The sequence below is a fragment of the Salmo salar genome, chromosome ssa22, assembly GCF_905237065.1.
Source record: "Salmo salar chromosome ssa22, Ssal_v3.1, whole genome shotgun sequence".
NCBI classification, from domain to species: Eukaryota; Metazoa; Chordata; class Actinopteri; order Salmoniformes; family Salmonidae; genus Salmo; species Salmo salar.
Window position 1 is genome coordinate 5,973,647 of NC_059463.1, and position 18,806 is coordinate 5,992,452.

General features: G+C 43.7%; 1 pseudogene; it reads left to right on the plus strand.

Moving 5' to 3' along the window:
• Positions 1-17,512, plus strand: part of LOC106582600 (serine hydroxymethyltransferase, mitochondrial-like) — a 35,882-nt pseudogene extending 18,370 nt beyond the window's left edge.
• Positions 17,513-18,806: the final 1,294 nt, after the last annotated feature.

Here is an 18,806-nt window from a genome sequence, read left to right on the forward strand (position 1 = left end):
GTCGACCATTAGGGTCAGGGTTAATTAGGGAGGTCCCCGCTCCTTTGGGCATGGTGACGCAGGGGGGTCACACGGAGAAAATTAGTATTTTTCCTTATAAGACTCTCCTGCGTTTCCTGTGGTGCTGGGCCTACCCTGGTTAGCTTGTCATAACCCCACTGTTTCTTTGCTACAGAGGACTCTCACGGGGTGGTCGCGAGAGTGCTCAGGTAGGTGTTTAGGGGTTTCCGTTGGTGCTACTACGTTGGAGAGTCCAGACCAGGTCTCCACCGTGCGCATTCCCCCTGAATATGCAGATTTGGCTCTCGCCTTCTCTAAAAAGAAGGCGACTCAATTACCATCTCATCGACGGGGCGATTGTGCGATTGATCTCCTGGTAGATGCTGCACTTCCCAGGAGTCACGTGTATCCCCTCTCACAAGCAGAGACGGAGGCTATGGAAACATATGTCTCTGAATCCCTGCGTCAGGGGTACATTTGGTCCTCCACTTCGCCCGTCTCCTAGAGTTTATTTTTTGTGAAGAAGAAGGAGGGAGGTCTGCGTCCGTGTATTGACTACCGGGGTCTAAATCAGATCATGGTGAGGTATAGTTACCCGCTACCACTCATAGCTACAGCGATAGAGTCAATGCACGGGGCGCGCTTTCACCAAACTAGATCTCAGGAGCGCTTACAATCTGGTGCGTATCCGAGAGGGAGACAAGTGGAAGATGGCTTTCAGTACCACCTCTACGCACTATGAGCACCTTGTCATGCCGTACGGTTGATGACTGCGCCATCAGTCTTCCAAGCTTTTGTAGACAAGATTTCCAGGGACCTGCACGGGCAGGGTGTAGCGGTGTATATTGATGACATTTTGAAATACTCCACTACACGCGCAGAGCATGTGTCCCTGGTGCGCAAAGTGCTTGGTCGCCTGTTGGAGCATGACCTGTACGTCAAGGCTGAGAAATGCCTGTTCTTCCAACAGACAGTCTCCTTCCTAGGGTATCGCATTTTCACATCAGGGGTGGAGATGGAGAGTGACCGCATTGCAGCCGTGCGTAATTGGCCGACTCCCACCACAGTAAAGGAGGTGCAGCGATTCTTTGGGTTTGCCAACTACTACCGGAGGTTTATCCGGGGTTTTGGTCAGGTAGCGGCTCCCATTACTTCACTGCTGAAGGGGAGCCCGGTGCGCTTGCAGTGGACAGCTGAGGCGGACAGGGCTTTCAGTCACCCGAGGGCTTTGTTTACCTCGGCTCCCGTGCTGGCCTATCCGGATCCCTCTTTGGCGTTCATAGTGGACGTGGACACGTCCGAGGCTGGGATAGGAGCTGCTTTCTCTCAGCGCTCGGGTACGCTACCGAAGCTCGCCCTTGTGCCTTCTTCTCGAAGAAGCTCAGCCCGGCGGCGCAAAACTATGACGTGGGGGACCGGGAGTTGTTGGCTGTTGTCAAGCCCTGAAGGCATGGAGACATTGGCTTGATGGGGCTAGACACCCTTTTCTCTTCTGGACTGACCACCGCAATCTGGAGTACATCCGGGCGGCGAGGAGACTGAACCCTCGCAGGCAAGGTGGGCCATGTTTTCCACCCGTTTTGTGTTTACCCTTTCTTACAGACCAGGCTCCCAGAACGTTAAGGCAGACGCATTGTCCCGGCTGTATGACACAGAGGAGCGGCCCATGGATCCCACTCCCATACTCCCCGCCTCTTGTTTGGTGGCGCCGGTAGTGTGGGAGCTGGATGCGGACATTGCCCGGGCATCACGTGCAGAGCCCGCTCCCCCTCAGTGTCCAGCTGGGCGTCTGTATGTTCCGTCTGCTGTCCTTGGCCCGGCTGATCTATTGGGCCCACACGTCACCCTCCTCTGGTCATCCTGGGATCGGTCGGACGGTGCGGGAAGTACTGGTGGCCCACCTTGGCTAAGGACGTGAGGGTTTATGTTTCCTCCTGCTCGGTGTGCGCCCAGTGCAAGGCTCCTAGACACCTGCCCAGAGGTAAGTTACAACCCTTACCCGTTACACAACGGCCGTGGTCGCACCTGTTGGTGGATTTCCTATTCGATCTTCCACCTTCACAGGGTAACACCACGATCCTGGTCATTGTGGATCGTTTTTCTAAGTCCTGTCGTCTCCTCCCTTTGCACGGTCTCCCTACGGCTCTACAAACTGCAGAGGCTCTGTTTACACACGTCTTCCGGCACTACGGGATGCCTGAGGATATAGTTTCTGACCGGGGTCCCCAGTTCACGTCAAGGGTCTGGAAGGCGTTCATGGAACGTCTGGGGGATTCGGTTAGCCTTACCTCAGGTTTTCACCCCGAGAGTAACGGGCAGGATGTGGGTAGGTTTTTGAGGTCTTATTGCCAGGACCGGCCGGAGGAGTGGGCGGCGTTCGTGCCCTGGGCAGAGATGGCCCAGAACTCGCTCCGCCACTCCTCCACTAACCTGTCTCCCTTCCAGTGTGTTTTGGGGTATCAGCCGGTTCTGACCCCTTGGCATCAGAGTCAGACCGAGGCTCCTGCGGTGGATGACTGGTTCCGGCGCGCGGAAGAAACATGGGACGCCGCCCATGTCCACCTTCAGCGCGCCGTACTGCGCCAGAAAGTTGCCGCAGACCGTCACCGCAGTGAGGACCCGGTGTTCGCACCGGAAGACAGGGTCTGGCTCTCGACCCGAAACCTGCCCCTCCGCCTGCCCTGTCGGATGCTGGGTCCGCGGTTTGTGGGGCCATTTATAGTCCTGAGGAGAGTGAACAAGGTATGTTACAGGTTACAGCTTCCCCCCGATTACCGCATAAACCCCTCGTTCCATGTGTCTCTCCTCAGGCCGGTGGTGGCTGGCCCACTCCAGGAGTCTGAGGTACGGGAGGTTCCTCCACCCCCTCTGGACATCGAGGGGGCACCGGAGTACTACGTTCGATCCATACTGGATTCGAGACATCGGGCGAGGTGCCTTCTGTACCTCGTGGACTGGGAGGGGTATGGTCCGGAGGAGAGATGCTGGTGGGTTCCGGTGGAGGACGTGTTGGATCCTTCCATGCTGTGAGATTTCCACCGTCTCAATCCGGATCGCCCTGCGCTGGAGCCGCGCGTCGGGGGGGGGGTGTTATGACTTCCACTGAAGTCGGTCCCTCACCTTGTTCGGGCGGTTTTCGGCGGTCGAACAAGGTGAGGGACCGACTTCAGTGGAAGTCATGACAGCACCCCCCCGACGCGCGGCTCCAGCGCAGAAGTCTAACCATCACTGATCCATTTTTCATTGGTTTTGTCTTGTCTTCCTTCACACCTGTTTCCAATCCCATCAATTACATGCTGTGTATTTAACCCTCTGTTTCCCCTCATGTCCTTGTCGGAGATTGTTTGATTGTATGTTTGTGCAACTTGTGTGTTGGTACGCGACCTGTTTTGTACCCACTTTGATTATTTTATATATTTTGTCTTGACTCTGAGCCCGCCTGCCTGACCACTCTGCCTGCCTGCCGTCCTGTGCCTTTGCCACTACTCTGGATTACCGACCCGTGCCTGACTTGACCTGTCGTTTGCGGGCCCATTGCTGTATTAAACATTGTTACTTCAACACAGTCTGCGTTTGCGTCTTGCCTGAAACGTGATACTGAGTTAGTGGTAGTCAGTGTATCTTTTACTATCATACTGTGTTCCATATTTTTTCAAAGATATTGTCTTGTTAATTTAGATGACATGGACAACGTATATTAAGAAAAAAATATTGTGTATACATTACACTTATTGTAAGTTACAACATGTTATGTAAATATATACCAAATAACCTAATGTCATGATGCCTAACACGTTGTTGTTGTTGTCCTTCTGCAGTCTGACCCATGGTTATATGTCTGACATGAACAGGATCTCTGCTACCTCTATCTATTTTGAGTCCCTGCCCTACAAGCTCAATGCAAGTAGAGACCCTCTCTAGCCCCACCCCAGGTTACTAGGTTTTTTTCTCAATTTGCCTTTCCTCGATTGCTTGTGTCCTCTCTCCTCACCTCCGTCCCTTTGGGGGAGAAGGTCTGAGGGACGGGACCTTGGATCCTTTCCTCCAATATGATTTGAGAAAGATGAATTGAGAGCCCTAATGTAACCCTGTCCAGTGTCCACACTCTCTGATCTATACACCCTCGCACCCTCACTGCTCACATTTCACGTCTGCTACGCTAGTGGGGAACATTCATGGCCTTACTTCTCCTCATCCGTAGTCGCAGTATTACTACTATAAATGCTACTCGTCACTGATATAATATAATAGACATTAACAGTAGATATCCTACTCTGCCCTGTTAGATCTATTTTACTGGTTCATATTGGTCAGTGCTGTACTTAGTTCTGTCTCATTGAGCACTTACTGGTTTGTATCTATTCCTGATATTTTCCTGATAACTGTTCTTGTCACGTCCTGACCAGTAAAGGGGCTATTTGTTATTGTAAGTTTGGTCAGGACGTGGCAGGGGGTGTTTGTTTTATGTGTTTCGTTTTTTTTTGGTTAATGTTCTATGTTAGTCTATTTCTATGTCTGTGTCTAGTTATTCTATTTCTATGTTTAGTTTATTGGGTTGACCTTCAATTGGAGGCAGCTGTTCCTCGTTGCCTCTAATTGAAGGTCGGTCCTATTTAGTAGGGGTGTTTTTTCATGGGTTTTTGTGGGTAGTTGTTCTATGTGTAGCTGTGTGCCTCACAGGACTGTTTCTTTGTTGTTGTTTTTGTTCAAGTGTTTTGTTTCATTTCTTTAATAAAGAAGAAGATAAGTATACACATTCCCGCTGCGCCTTGGTCCTTTCTTTACGACCACTGTGACAGTTCTTCTGGCCTGTGTAGTGTTCAGGTTAGTGTTTCCCCTATATTTTTATTTACTGCCGGCGGGTCACCGTTGCAAATGTTTTGTATATTAATATTTCTGCAGAGATGTGCGAGATTTTGGTAATTAAGCCCTTTCTTTACTTACTCAGAGTCAGATGAACTTATGGATACAATTTTTATGCTTTTGCATGCAGTTGGAAGGAAGTTGCTAACTAGTGTTACTGCAATGACAGGCTGTTCCTGTAGACTTCCAGTCATTTTGGTAACACTAGTAGTTAGCAATGGCTCGCGAAACTACTTTCAACTTCCTTCAAATTGCACACAGAGACATAAAAATGGTATCCATGAATTAATCTGAGTCTAGATAAGTAGAAAAAAGGCTTAATATCCAAAATCCCACAATATCCCTCTGATATCAGAGTGACAAGTTACTACTTTTGTAGTAAACAGAGCGAGCAGGGGTGCGAATGAGACCCACAGCCACTGCTTGTTCCTCATCTCCCTACAGTGCAGTGGTGCTACCTTTGCCATCTCTGCTGAAAAAAATCTTAGGGGAATCACTGCAGGTGATTAATGTAGTGTGTTGTGCTGATCAAGGCTTTGGTGTGTATGTGTGTGTCTGCGCTCCAGTGTGTGCAAAGTTTGGGTGTGTGTGTGTCTATCCGAGTGTGTTGTGATGGGGATGTGATCAATGGTGTGTGTGTCTCCTCTACTCTGCGTGTGTGTCTGTGTGATGGATGAATGGGCAGGCCCCCACTGTAGGAGAGATAATAGGAAATCAACATGCTGGCCGGCAGGGACCACTCTATCCTACTTTCTCACTCACACCACTTTGTCCTATTCTCTCTGTCCTCCATCCTCAAAATGATCTTTACCTTGATGTAGTGAGGGGCGGTGTGTGTGTGTGTGTGAGAGAGAGACACCACCTTAATGGAGTGAGGAGGGATCTAGAGATGGGAGATTATTCCTCTGTCTAAATAAAGCACGTTTCCCTGTCCTTAGGAAGCTGTAGGTGCAAAGCTTTGGGGTTGATGACAATTGAATGGGACCGATATGGAGAAATGTATACCTTTTCAGTGCATTCTGCCTGTATGCATAGGTTTCTCACTCCCTCATTTAGCTGTAAAGCTTCAGTCTCGAACAGGTGTTTGTACTTGTTCATCCCTTTTTCCCTCCATCTCTCACACTTGCCCTCCATCTCTCTTGCCCTCTCTCCTTTCCTCCCTCTCACCAGCCTGCCATATGACTCACTGACTACAACCAGCTGGAAGTGACTGCCCGTCTCTTCCGGCCCAAGGTGATCATTTTAGGTACCAGCGCCTATGCATGCGTCATTGACTATGCTCGCTTTATGAAGGTACAGACACTTTCTTTTACTACCTCTCTGTCTCTCTCGCGCTTTCTGTCTTCTCTGTCGGTCTTCTATATCTCTCATCTCTCTTTCTTTCTTGGTCTTCTCTCTCTCTCTTTCAGATTAGATGTTATAGCATGAATGACAAGGCCACGGATGCTAAAGCGAAGTGAGATGACATCAGCAATAACAGTAAATAATTAAATAATGTTGATTAGAGAAAGGGGAAAACATATACTGAACAAAAATATAAATGCAACATGTAAAGTGTTGGTAACATGTTTCATGAGGTGAAATAAAATATCCCAGAAATGTTCCATACACACAAAAAGCTTATTTCTCTCAAAAGATAATCCATCCACCTGACAGGTGTGGCACATCAAGAAGTTGATTAAACAGAATGATCATTACATAAGTGCACCTTGTGCTGGGGACAATAAAAGGCCACTCTAAAATGTGCCGTTTTGTGACACAACACAATGCCACATGTGTCTCACGTTTTGAGGGAGCATGCAATTGGCATCCTGACTGCGGGAATGTCCACCAGAGCTGTTGTCAGAGAATTTAATCCTTTCACACATACCATCACACAGGTGTGATCGTTCTACAGTGGTCCCTGAAGCATATGATCACACCCGTGTGATTAGAACGCTTATTTAGAATAGCCAGTTTCGAATGACGCAACAATCAGCATTTGAGCTGGCCACACTTTTTTTCAGAAACGATTTACATAAACACAGTCCTTACAAAGTTATGTCCAGAATGTGAGCAGTTTATTTTTGGATGCAATGTTCAGATATTCACAGAAGTATTTATAGCTTAACACAATCATCCAAATCGGAAAAATGTAGACTACAGTTGTCCTAGCGCTAACTGAGGAAAGATTGACGCAACACAAGCGGTCATATTTTCTAACTCTCGGCTGACAAACTACAATATGAATTAGCTAATAGCAATTACTATGTATAATTAATCACATCACGGGTGAGCTCACCATTGATCTAAATAATTGAGTAAAACACTTTCTAGAAATCGAAAGTAATCCGACGATGATTAGTTTCAGCGCACAGACATGCTTTTTTTCCTCACAGAAACCAAAGATAATAGAAGACAAGATGAGTTTGGTCTGTTAACAGTATGCATGTTGAAGGGGTGTGTCGTCTACCATCGTTCACATCCCACCATTCACTTCCTGAAGTTCTCAAAAAATGAGTGAACCCTTACCTCATTTTGTTATAACATCTTTGGTCCGACAGAAGATTACGTGAAACCCAGAATGCATTGTATGTCAACAAACATGGCTTCACACATAGCTGGAATTAGCTTAGCTCATCATAATCAGTACAACCTTCAAAAAATGTATTTTACACACAGATGCCCATTACAATCTATGCAAGAATCGGAATGCATGATTTATCACCAGTAATTGAAAAACATGTGAATAAAACAGTAAATATATCAATAATTACCACACAAAACATTTTCTGATAGTGATTTATTGATACAAATGGCGCGTGCAGGCAGTCAATCACGTAACCTCTTACTCCCACTCTCAGCCATTCAGTGTTGTTGTTTATGTATGTAGCTGGTGAGCTAAGCTGTAGCATTAGCAATGTCTTTCAAAAGGAGACAACTTCTGGAGATTTAAAAAAAATTCTGACAATGAGTCTGAAAGTCAGGAATCAGATTCTGACCGTGACAGTGAGGAGCTGCCCCCCCAACAATTGAGAACACTGAATCTGAGGACCCCTTGTCCACTGACAAAGTCCCAGTTCCCTTTGAAGATGCTGGTGGTGATGGAGCAGACTGACAGTGGATGAAGTACAGGAGTTCTGTGGTAGCTGGAAGGCTGCCAGCCATTTCACCCCTCCTGGCCCTGCTGTTTGCTTTGAGTCCCAGTCTGGAGTGCAAAGCCCCTTGCCATTTCCATCTGGGGCAGAGTGCTTCAAGTTGTTTTGGACAGAGGAGCTGGTGGGAGACATAGCAGAGACCAATCGCTATGCCTTGGAGCTACAGGAGAAGAGAGAGCAGCCAGGAGTGGGGAGGACAACCACAACTAGAGAAATGTATACCTTCCTGGTGACAGTCATTCTCATGGGGATAGTAAAGAAGAACTCCCTAAGAGAATACTGGAGCACAGGTCCTATGTTTGCAACTCCCTTCTTTGCCACCCTCTTTTCCCAAGACTGCTTCCTAGTTCTGCTGCGATGGCTGCATTTCAACAATGCTACTGCCATCCTAAATGACCCGTCATACGAAATAAGAAATGTCAACAGCTGGCAGTAAAGTGGCATGACAAACAAGACATCCATGTCCTTTCCTTTCTACTGTCCATATAGCAACCATGTCGGCCACAGGGAAGGTGGACCACCTGACAGGAGAGAGAAAAATCAAACCAGACTGCGTGCTTGACTAAAACCTCAAAATGGGGGCAGTGGATAAGGCGGACATGATAAACAGCTTTGTGGAATGCACTCAGAAAACAACCAAGTGGTATAAGAAGATATTTTTCAATTTTTCCAGGGTAGCTTCAAAATACAAGCCAATACGTCTCTGACGCAATTAGCATTGTTTTACAGAGCTAATCGTAGAATGTAGCTAGCAACATAAGCACGATTGAATATAACACCATAAAGGTTATGAAATGAGTAACGTTACCTCGCGTGTCCGCGGTTATAAAGAATATACACAAATATATTATGCTCCATACATACAGTGAGCTACAGTGGAACACGACATACAGAAACTATTATAACGTAATGAGGTACTTGCTTTGATAGAAACACAGTCTGGATATGAACATGGGTGTCTCTAGTGACGCCTCTAGCACTGAGACACTGTGCCTTAGACAGCTGCGCCACTTGGGAGTCATAAGGCCAGGGTAGCTTCAAAATACAACACATGCTAATACTTCTCTGATGCAATTAGCATTGTTTTCCAGAGCTAATAGAATGTAGCTAGCTACGTAAGCATTGAGTATAACATCATAAAGGTTATGAAATGAATAACATTACCTCACGTGTCTGCGGTTATAAGGAATATACACAAAAATATTATGCTACAGTAGAAACGACAACACGACATGCAGAAACTATTATAACGTAATAAGGCACTTACTTTAACCTCTATGGGCTCTCAGATCGACCACTATCCAAATGCGCTACTGTTTTTCAGCCAGGGACTGCAGAGTCATCATTCAACGTTCTGGCGCCTTCTGAGAGCCTATGGGAGCCTTAGAAAATGTCATGTTACAGCAGAGATCCTCTGTTTTCAATAAAGAGGCTAAAGAAGGCCAAGAAATGGTCAGAGAGGGCACTTCCTTTTTGGAATCTTCTCAGGTTTTGGCCTGCCATATGAGTTCTGTTATACTCAGACACCATTCAAACAGTTTTAGAAACTTTAGGGTGTTTTCTATCCAAATCAAACAATTATATGCATATTCTAGTTTCTGGGCAGGAGTAATAAACAGATTAAATCGGGTACGGTTTTTATCCGGCCGTGAAAATACTGCCCCCTATCCATAACAGGTTAATCTTGATGGTTGTACAGTCGTCTCAAATAAAACTGTCAAGGACCTCGGCATTACTCTGGACCCTGATCTCTCTTTTGAAGAACATATCAAGACTGTTCCAAGGACAGCATTTTTCCATCTACGTAACATTGCAAAAATCTGAAACTTTCTGTCAAAAAATGATGCAGAAAAATTAATCCATGCTTTTGTTACTTCTAGGTTGGACTACTGCAATGCTCTACTTTCCGGCTACCAGGATAAAGCACAAAATAAACTTCAGTTAGTGCTAAATACGGCTGCTAGAATCCTGACTAGAACCAACAAAAATGTATCATATTACTCCAGTGCTAGCCTCCCTACACTGGCTTCCTGTTAAGGCAAGGGCTGATTTCAAGGTTTTACTGCTAACCTACAAAGCATTACATGGGCTTGCTCCTACCTATCTTTCCGATTTGGTCCTGCCGTACATACCTACACGTATGCTACGGTCACAAGACGCAGGCCTCCTTATTGTCCCTAGAATTTCTAAGCAAACAGCTGGAGGCAGGGCTTCTCCTACAGAGCTCCATTTTTATGGGATGGTCTGCCTACCCATGTGAGAGACGCAGACTCGGTCTCAACCTTTAAGTCTTTACTGAAGACTCATCTATTCAGTAGGTCATATGATTGAGTGTAGTGCTGATGCTGATCCCGCCCTGGCTTACATTCATGGCGGGTTGTAAATGTGGAAAAACTAAACAAAAAAACTAAAAACTAAAAAATTAAATAAAATAAAAAACGAAGTAACTCCGCCAGAGTGTCTCTTTAGGGTCCCTTTTGCCGGTCCCAAGCCCGGATAAAGGAGGAGGGTTGGAATTGTGACATAAAAAAAACAAGAATCGACAGAAGAAAGTTCATTTGTAGTTCTAAACATATTTAAGGTGTTTTTTACTCACTTTTTGTCTCTACCACGATGTTATTCCTCTCCTACAGCGTCCATCACAATTACATGCACATGGCCAATTATGCACATTATGTGATGACGTCATTTAGAGACTTCTAGCAACTTTTAGGACAGCCAATAGCTACTTTCCTTACTGAGGAGTTGGCAACACTGATAGGATTGACCAAGCAATGCATGCTTCCAGCTAGGTTGAAGATGGGTATATTTTGAACCTAGGCTTCCAGCAGGATGCTGTAAATTATGGCTTGCATGCCCTGCCGAAGGAATAGGTTGATCCCCAGTGGTGGTAAGTATAGATCATACTGTAGACTGCTGGTTATGTATATTGTCATAATCATTATCACTAGCTAGTTGGCTAACGTTAGCCTACCTCAATACAACTTGAATTTGCCTTGGAAACTCAATAACACTTCAAAAGAAGGCAAATGATTTTGACTTTAGCCAGCTAACTAAGATTGAGGGGACCACCATATTTTAGCTAGTTAACATTAGCATTGCTAGCTATTTTTGACGAACTTTGCTAGTAACAGTAACATCTCTAAAGTAATTTTGACAACATCATAATGTGGCAAAGTTGTTTCCTACTAATTATTTGCCTACTTTAGCAATGCCATCGTATTTCCATGCCACTCTAAGTTAGTTTAATTTAGACAACAGTCACATTAGCCTCCAAGGTGCAAGCCATGTCTATGGCACAATTAAATATTGGATGCCACTATGGTGGTACTAGCTAACTCATGTCTGACTACAACAATGTATTAACTAGTAGCAACAAACTCAAACCAATCAAGGGCCATATCAAAACATGTTAGTTGTTTGCATAGTGTAACGGGGTCACCGGCCTGACTAATCCAATATGGAGCTAGTCAGTCTACATCTGTAAAGCATATAATTAGCTTCCAAATGAGATTACATTATTTCTCAAGCTATGTTTATAATTGGAGGGATGATGATAATCGTTTACCTGTTTTTTTCGGTTAGACAAAATGAACAGTTGGGTGCCAGACTGACCCCCTGGTCATGGACAGATGCCAGGACCAACCCGAAGGAGCAAAGGCTATTTTCACAATTTGGCAAGCAAGGCCTCAGAATAAAAGTGTGTCATGTGACACAAGTACCCTTGTGACACCACCTCCATTGTTGCCGGAGTCTCCCCCGACTCCAATAAAAAGGACACGCCACCATGAGGCCTCTGATAGTGACCCGAGACACTGTCCTGATGACACAGACGGCTTCAGCGACAGGTAATATGTGTTATGTGAAAGTTGTATAAAACAACCCCTGGCTTGATACAATAGTAGGCTAATTTCCCAGCCAAGCAGATACTGTACAAGTAGTAGTCATTTTGGTTGTGAAGTGCATTAGCAAAAAGCTTTGTCCGTTCTTTACAACAAAATGTAATGGACCAATTAGGCTGTCTATTATAGCACCCTAGGTCTGTGTGGAAAGCGGCATGGAGAGAGAGCGAGAGCAGAGAGGGAGGACTCAAGTAGCAGTGTAAAGTATAAAAATGGGCGTTACACACAGCATATCACATTTAACAAGCCAAACATTCAAATAAAGAAGGTAAAGTAAAAACCCAAACCGGTCTGTGCAGCAATACTGGTATATAGTAAAATACGGTATACTGCCCAACCCTAGGATCAGGGAACTCCTGCTGTATAGGGGACAACACACTGGAGTGTTTGACCACTGACATGTTTGCCAAGGTAGCCCTGTTAACACCAGACAAAATGCCGATAGGCACAGTATCTGTATCGGCTGGGAATGAAAGATGAAAGGAGCACATTGTTAATATTAGCAGAACACTGCTTCTATGGTATTATATAAAGGTTGTTTATTTTACATGGACCTTTTACTTCATTTGAATGTTATCAAAGCACTTACTTTAGAATATCTTGTTACTTGTTAATGTTACTCATTGTGTATTTATTCCTCATGTTATAATTTTTATATTTTTCTCTCCATTGTTGGGTAAGTAAGCATTTCACAGTTAATCTACAATTGTTGTTTATGATGCATGTGACAACATTTTATTCGATTTTTGAAAATGTAACTACATAAATTCAGCAATTGCATTCTTGTCATATTACTCAGTAGGCTAATGACCTATTAAAAGCTTCCTCCGGCATTTCACCATACATCTGCCGATAGTTACTAATCTCAACCTGCAGGAGGTTTGTTTGTTGTGATTGACAGTTGTCGTCAAGGTTCTGACGGATGGGTGTGTCTTGGTGGCAAGGATACACCCAAGAAACACCCATATCAAACCACACTTTCAACCCATCTTGCTTTTGGCTTCTTTCATGGCCGCCAGCATTTCTTGAAGAGCAAGCCAAAAAACAAGGTCAAATCAGCGGGTACAGTCCCCCTTAAATGCACACAGCTTTTTCTCATTTGCATAGTTTTAATTCTTTAATTCCAGAGTTCACTTCCAGCATTTCAAGAAATTGCTTTTTACATACTGTCACCTTTCTTTTGTCTTAGTATGCCCCACCAACAATAAAAAAACGACTTCTCCTTGACAATTATTCTTCTCTTTGACTGTGCATTTGTCAGTTATTACTTTAGCCACTAGAGGGAGATCAGCCAATTTTTAGGGTTCTATACTCCCGAAGTTGACTATTTTTGTTGTTACCAGTTAGCTAGCAGTTCTTAACTGTTATCCGTCAAAGCAGGTTCTTACTGGCGATTAAAAACGGATGATTGACAATTTGAGTCATTACTGAATTATTTAATGTAACGAATCAAACAAACCTCAAACAACTCATGGTAATTCATGATAACTTCGTAAACAATTCATTTACACCCAGCATTTATTTGAAACTGCTGATTATTTGCTGAAATGTGTGCCGTTGCTATTTGAGACTGCATTTAATTGAAGTTTTACAGTTATTTTAGGATTATCCATGTTCAATTTGAATTCCTTCATTTTGGTTTGTCCATTTAATGTTTGGTTTTAGTGAATATAGTTTTTCTACAGGTAGGAGGTTTGCTGATTGTTTGTCAGACACTTGACGGTATAGCACCCTTTGGGAGTGGTCAGACAAAGGAATTGATTGATTTAGGAGGTATGTCTGTGATGGCGAAGTCCACCACACTACATCCTAAAGCTGAGCAGTATGTAAATCTCCTGAGAGAATCTACTGCCATTCACTATGTAGAAACCCAAGACTTTACAGAGGTGCACCACTGGTTTCCGACTTGTTGACTACACTGTTACTATTGTTTCTGTTAGTTGTATTTTAGGTGGGATATAGTTTGGTGTTTCGCTCCCTTTCTCTTACTCTTTCTGTCTCTTACACACTTTCTACTCTTTCCCCCCCCTGCAGTCTCTCCACTATCAATAAGGCCGTTCTATTCTTCCGTAGGGCTACAGTAAAGTTGTACTACGTCCTGTATTTTAACTCTCCTAGTAAATCTACCACTGGCTTGATTCTTTAGCTGATATATTGTGCGATTGGGGGAGAGATAATCATGATAATGCATATTTAATCAATTCTCTATATAGCTTGCCAAGGAACCAGTTACATTTTATCTATTGACTGTTTGGTGCTCTATCAGTAAGAATTAACAGGGAGAGGCATTGCACTATTAAAGATACCATGCTGTTGCTTTTCTTGTTTAGAAAGCCCATACAGGATATTCTCACTCTTTTGTGATGAAAAGTGTGAACCCTTATCAAAAGTCAAGTTCATTGTATCCTTGTTTCGATATGATGTTATCAGCAATATAAACTGTGTGTTTTCTTTCTTTGTGGTGCTGGGAATAAAAATACCCAATCCTTAGTGATCAATGATAAACTGTCTTCTGATCTGTTCACCTACAGTATTTACCACTGTCTGCATGTTTGTCTCTTCTCCTACCCATCCAGTTGTGTAGAGAGGTGAAGGCCTACCTGCTTGCTGACATGGCCCACATCAATGGCCGGGTGGCTCGGAAGGCTGCCCCGTCTCCCTTCGAGTGCGCTGACATGGCCACCTCCATCACACACAAGTCCCTCCGAGGAGCTAGGTATGCGTTTGCAGATGGGAATAGTATCAATGAATCAAAAAGAAATGGGCTCCATTCCGATTCTGTGTGCACACTTTCTTAGCCAGGGTCTCTTTGTCATTTAAGTTGATGCTGACCTGAATGTGTCTTAACCTAAACTCCAGATTGAGCTGTCCGTATCTCTTGCTCTTCTCCAGGGCTGGCCTGAACTTCTACCATAAGGGTGTGCGTTCTGTGGACAAGGGGAAGGAGATCCAGTATGACTTGGAGGACAGGATCAACTTCTCTGTGTTCCCCTCTCTGTACTGGGGCTACCCACAGCCATGCCATCATGGGGTGGCTGTCACAAACAGGTACGCCATGCAGTCTCTCTCGCTCCATACATCCACAACCCCACACAAAACAATTTATCAGACCAAAATTATAATTTACAAAGGTATATTTATTCAGCCACCCAAAAAAAAGAGAACTATGCACCTTCACCTGACGAAATTGAGAAAGAAGTAGAGCTTGTTATCTATTATTCTATACTTCCTAATCGGTTCCCTGTTTACCATTTCTGTTCTCCTCAAGTGGGACAGAGAACCACCTGGTGCTGGTGGACCTGAGGCCATTGATGGGGCCAGAGCAGAAAGGTGTCCATCACAGCCAACAAAAACACCTGCCCCTGGGACAAGAGTGCTCTGACACCTGGAGGCCTTAGGCTAGGTGGGTCACACACCAGCACAACATACAAAACGCATCATACCAGCTGTATTTCTGCTTGCTTGAATGCTGAATTGCTCAGATACACATGAAAACATGAAATTATCCCAGGAATCGATGGAAAGTAGCAGAGAGAAGCACAAATACGATATTTAACATTGGTGAATCTTTACTTTAACACTTTTCCATTCAATAAAAAAACAGCTTAGTATGCAACAACAAAAAACTATTATTGGTAGGTTATTCATAAAAATAAAAAAAAGTTCCAACAATCGATCCTTGTGGAACGCCACATTTAATGTCAAGAGGGTGGGAGTTTACCATTCGATTATAATCTAATCTAACATGAGCATACCCTGTAACCCTGTTCTACTATATATATATAAAACACCTGATCTCACTAACTCTTGTTATCACTGTCTGACATCCCTGTTCCTGACTCCCAGGTGCCCCGGCGCTGACCTCCAGACAGTTCAAGGAGGCCGACTTTGTCTAGGTGGTGGAATTCATGGATGAAGGCTTCAAGATCGGCCTTGACGTCAAGAGGAAGACTGGTGAGTGCTCATTAGCACTTAATCAGTTAACCTAATCAGTCTCCCCATCTTGCCTTTTCATGGCCACAATTTATAATGTACAAACACGCAGATTTGGGATGCGCTAAACTGACTGATTAATCCTCCGTTTCGATCCTCCTGAAATCTTATCAGAAACATGTTGGGTCATTTACACAGCTTTCGATTTCCTTACAAAATCGGTCAAACTGATGTAGCTGAGTTATTGCATTTTCTCCCGGTCCCTAAACGTCTTTGCTCCCGATAGAAGCAGAGATGACAGAGAGAACTTTACCATTGTCAACTAGATTGACACATTAATTCTATAAATTTATGGCATTATTCTGGTGTGCACGTTTTGGTTTTGGCCCTAGCACTACACAGCTGATTCAAATAATCAACTCATCATCAAGCTTTAATTATTTGAATCAGCTGTATAGTGCTAGGGTAAAAACAAAAACGTGCACCCGGGGGTGCTCTGGGACCGAGTTTGGGAAACCCTGTTCTAGGGCAACATATAATGACTGAAGAGAAGCTGCATGTATTTAATTATACACAAATAGCCTACCAAAATGTCTGAAATTATAAGCAGAAATATCAAAATCGGACAAAGAATCCCGTACCCTCTGTCAAAAAATCGTTCTGCCGTCTTAAATATGGCCTACAGTGAATTCTCTTTATTGGCAGGTCAATTGGGGTCGGGTGCGGCCGGGTGCAGGCCTCAGATTTTCACTTTATGACATATAGTCGGGCGGTTGCAGATGGGTTATTAGCAATTGCAGGTAAACAAACAGCTGACCCGCGCACAACTACTGTGGGGCTAGTTAGGAACCATCAATAAATTACACAAGTAAATGGGACAATATTTTCACACCTCGTATTTCTCATTAAATTCTTTCTGTATTTGTATACGAATTTCTACAATTTATAGTTCATTCTGAGGTTGAGTCATTTAAATGTTTTATTATTTCCCCATGTACATTGTGTAATTTACTGATTTGTCCCTAACTAGCCCCATAGTGATATCCCTTGTCAAACCAAATTTACCACGGGCATTACAATCGGGTCGCGTGCAGCCGATCTCTGAATTGATTATTACATTTGAGTGCTGCCGGCAGAATATAAATAAACCCAACCCAAGGAAAACTGTGGCGTACCCTTAATTCCATGACATAAAATGTTTTCCTAACCATCTCCCAATTCTCAGTTATGGATGAGACTGACTTTTATCACCAATTATCCTATTTACACTTCATAGTCAATTTTGACACTAAAATAAATGTTTCTCACTCATATCGATGCCACATAGAACCTTTTTTTTAACAAGAGAAGTCGTTGTTTTCGATTCAGTCACTCATTAATATTTTTTATTTAAAGTCAGTTTCTTTCTAATCACTGTTTCTCCATCTTCTGTAGTGATCTGGAAGAAGTTCAAGTTATGTTCATTTGCTAGGCCAAAGAGATGCCAAGTATAGCAAGTTACACAGAAGTTGTAAACATCTTCTCACGTCTCCAGGGAAGCTCGCAAACTTCAAGAACTTTCTGCCAGAGGACCCAGAGACAGTGGCCGGAATGGCAGAGCTGAGGAAACGAGTGGAGGCCTTCGCATGGCCCTTCCCCATGCATGGCTTCAAGGATCACTAGAACCTCCACAAACAGAGAGAGGGAGTGTGCCCTTGAAATGAAACCCTATTCTGTATATAGTGCACTACTCTGGGACCTGTTTAAAAGTAGTGCACTATGTTGGGAGTAGGGTGCCATTTTGGACGCGGGACAGTTGGTTATGAGTGGTGATTGGTTGGTGAGATGGCGCTGAGTGATTGGAGGAAGACTCAGCGGAACCTCAGACTTCCCTGTTAGGAAATGAGACAGGAGACATTGCTTAATCCTTTAATGTAATTTGCTGACCTCTGACCTAACGTGAGGGTGACAGTTGATTCGCCAGTATTTCTGTAGAGCTTTGACCCCCTTTGTACATTTCTACTCTGTATGTCCCTGAATCCCTTGTGATGTTGCTCTCTCCGCACCGGTAGTGACTTCGATTACATTTTTAGAAGCACAGAGAGAGTCTTAAATTAAATTGTAACACAGAAAAAATGCAACATTTACTTGGAGTGAACTCTGAAAATAGCACTGCTGGGTGATTTGATTAGTCATAGTCAATCGATCAATAATATAATAATACTCTTAGCAAAGGTTCTTCTTTCATTTACAATCTGCAGAAACTATGAGAATAGAAAGGTTCAGAACTTTTGTGAAACATCACACAGCACAGTAGAAAAAACTGGATGGTCATCAGAGATAGATGGGAGGGCTTGAAGGTAGCTGAAGGCTGGGATTGAAAAGAAACAAAAGGTAACTGGAAAATATACTGTCCGTGAAATGTATGTATAAGCTTGAAGTGGAAGCATATGTTATGTTGTCCATTAGTTTACTCCAATTAGGGGAGGGGTGGTAGAGTTAGGGTAAAATAATAAAGAAGGAAAATATATACACTACCATTCAAAAGTTTGGGGTCACTTAGAAATGTACTTATTTTTTAAAGAAAATCACAATTTTCTGTCCATTAAAATAACATCAATTTGATCAGAAATACAGTGTGGACATTGTTAATGTTGTAAATGACTATTTTACCTGGATTTTTAATGTAATATCTATGTACCCCTATGTACGGAGGCCCATTATCAGCAACCATCACTCCCGTGATCCAAGGGCAAGTTGTGTTAGCTAATCCAAGTTTATCATTTTAAAAGTCTAATTGATCATTAGAAAACCCTTTTGCAATTATGTTAGCACAGCTGAAAACTGTTGTACTGATTAAAGCAGCAATACAACTAGCCTTCTTTGGACTAGTTGAGTATCTGGAGCATCAGCATTTGTGGGTTCGATTACAGGCTAGAAACAAAGACCTTTCTTCTGAAACTCGTCAGTCTATTCTTGTTTTGAGAAATGA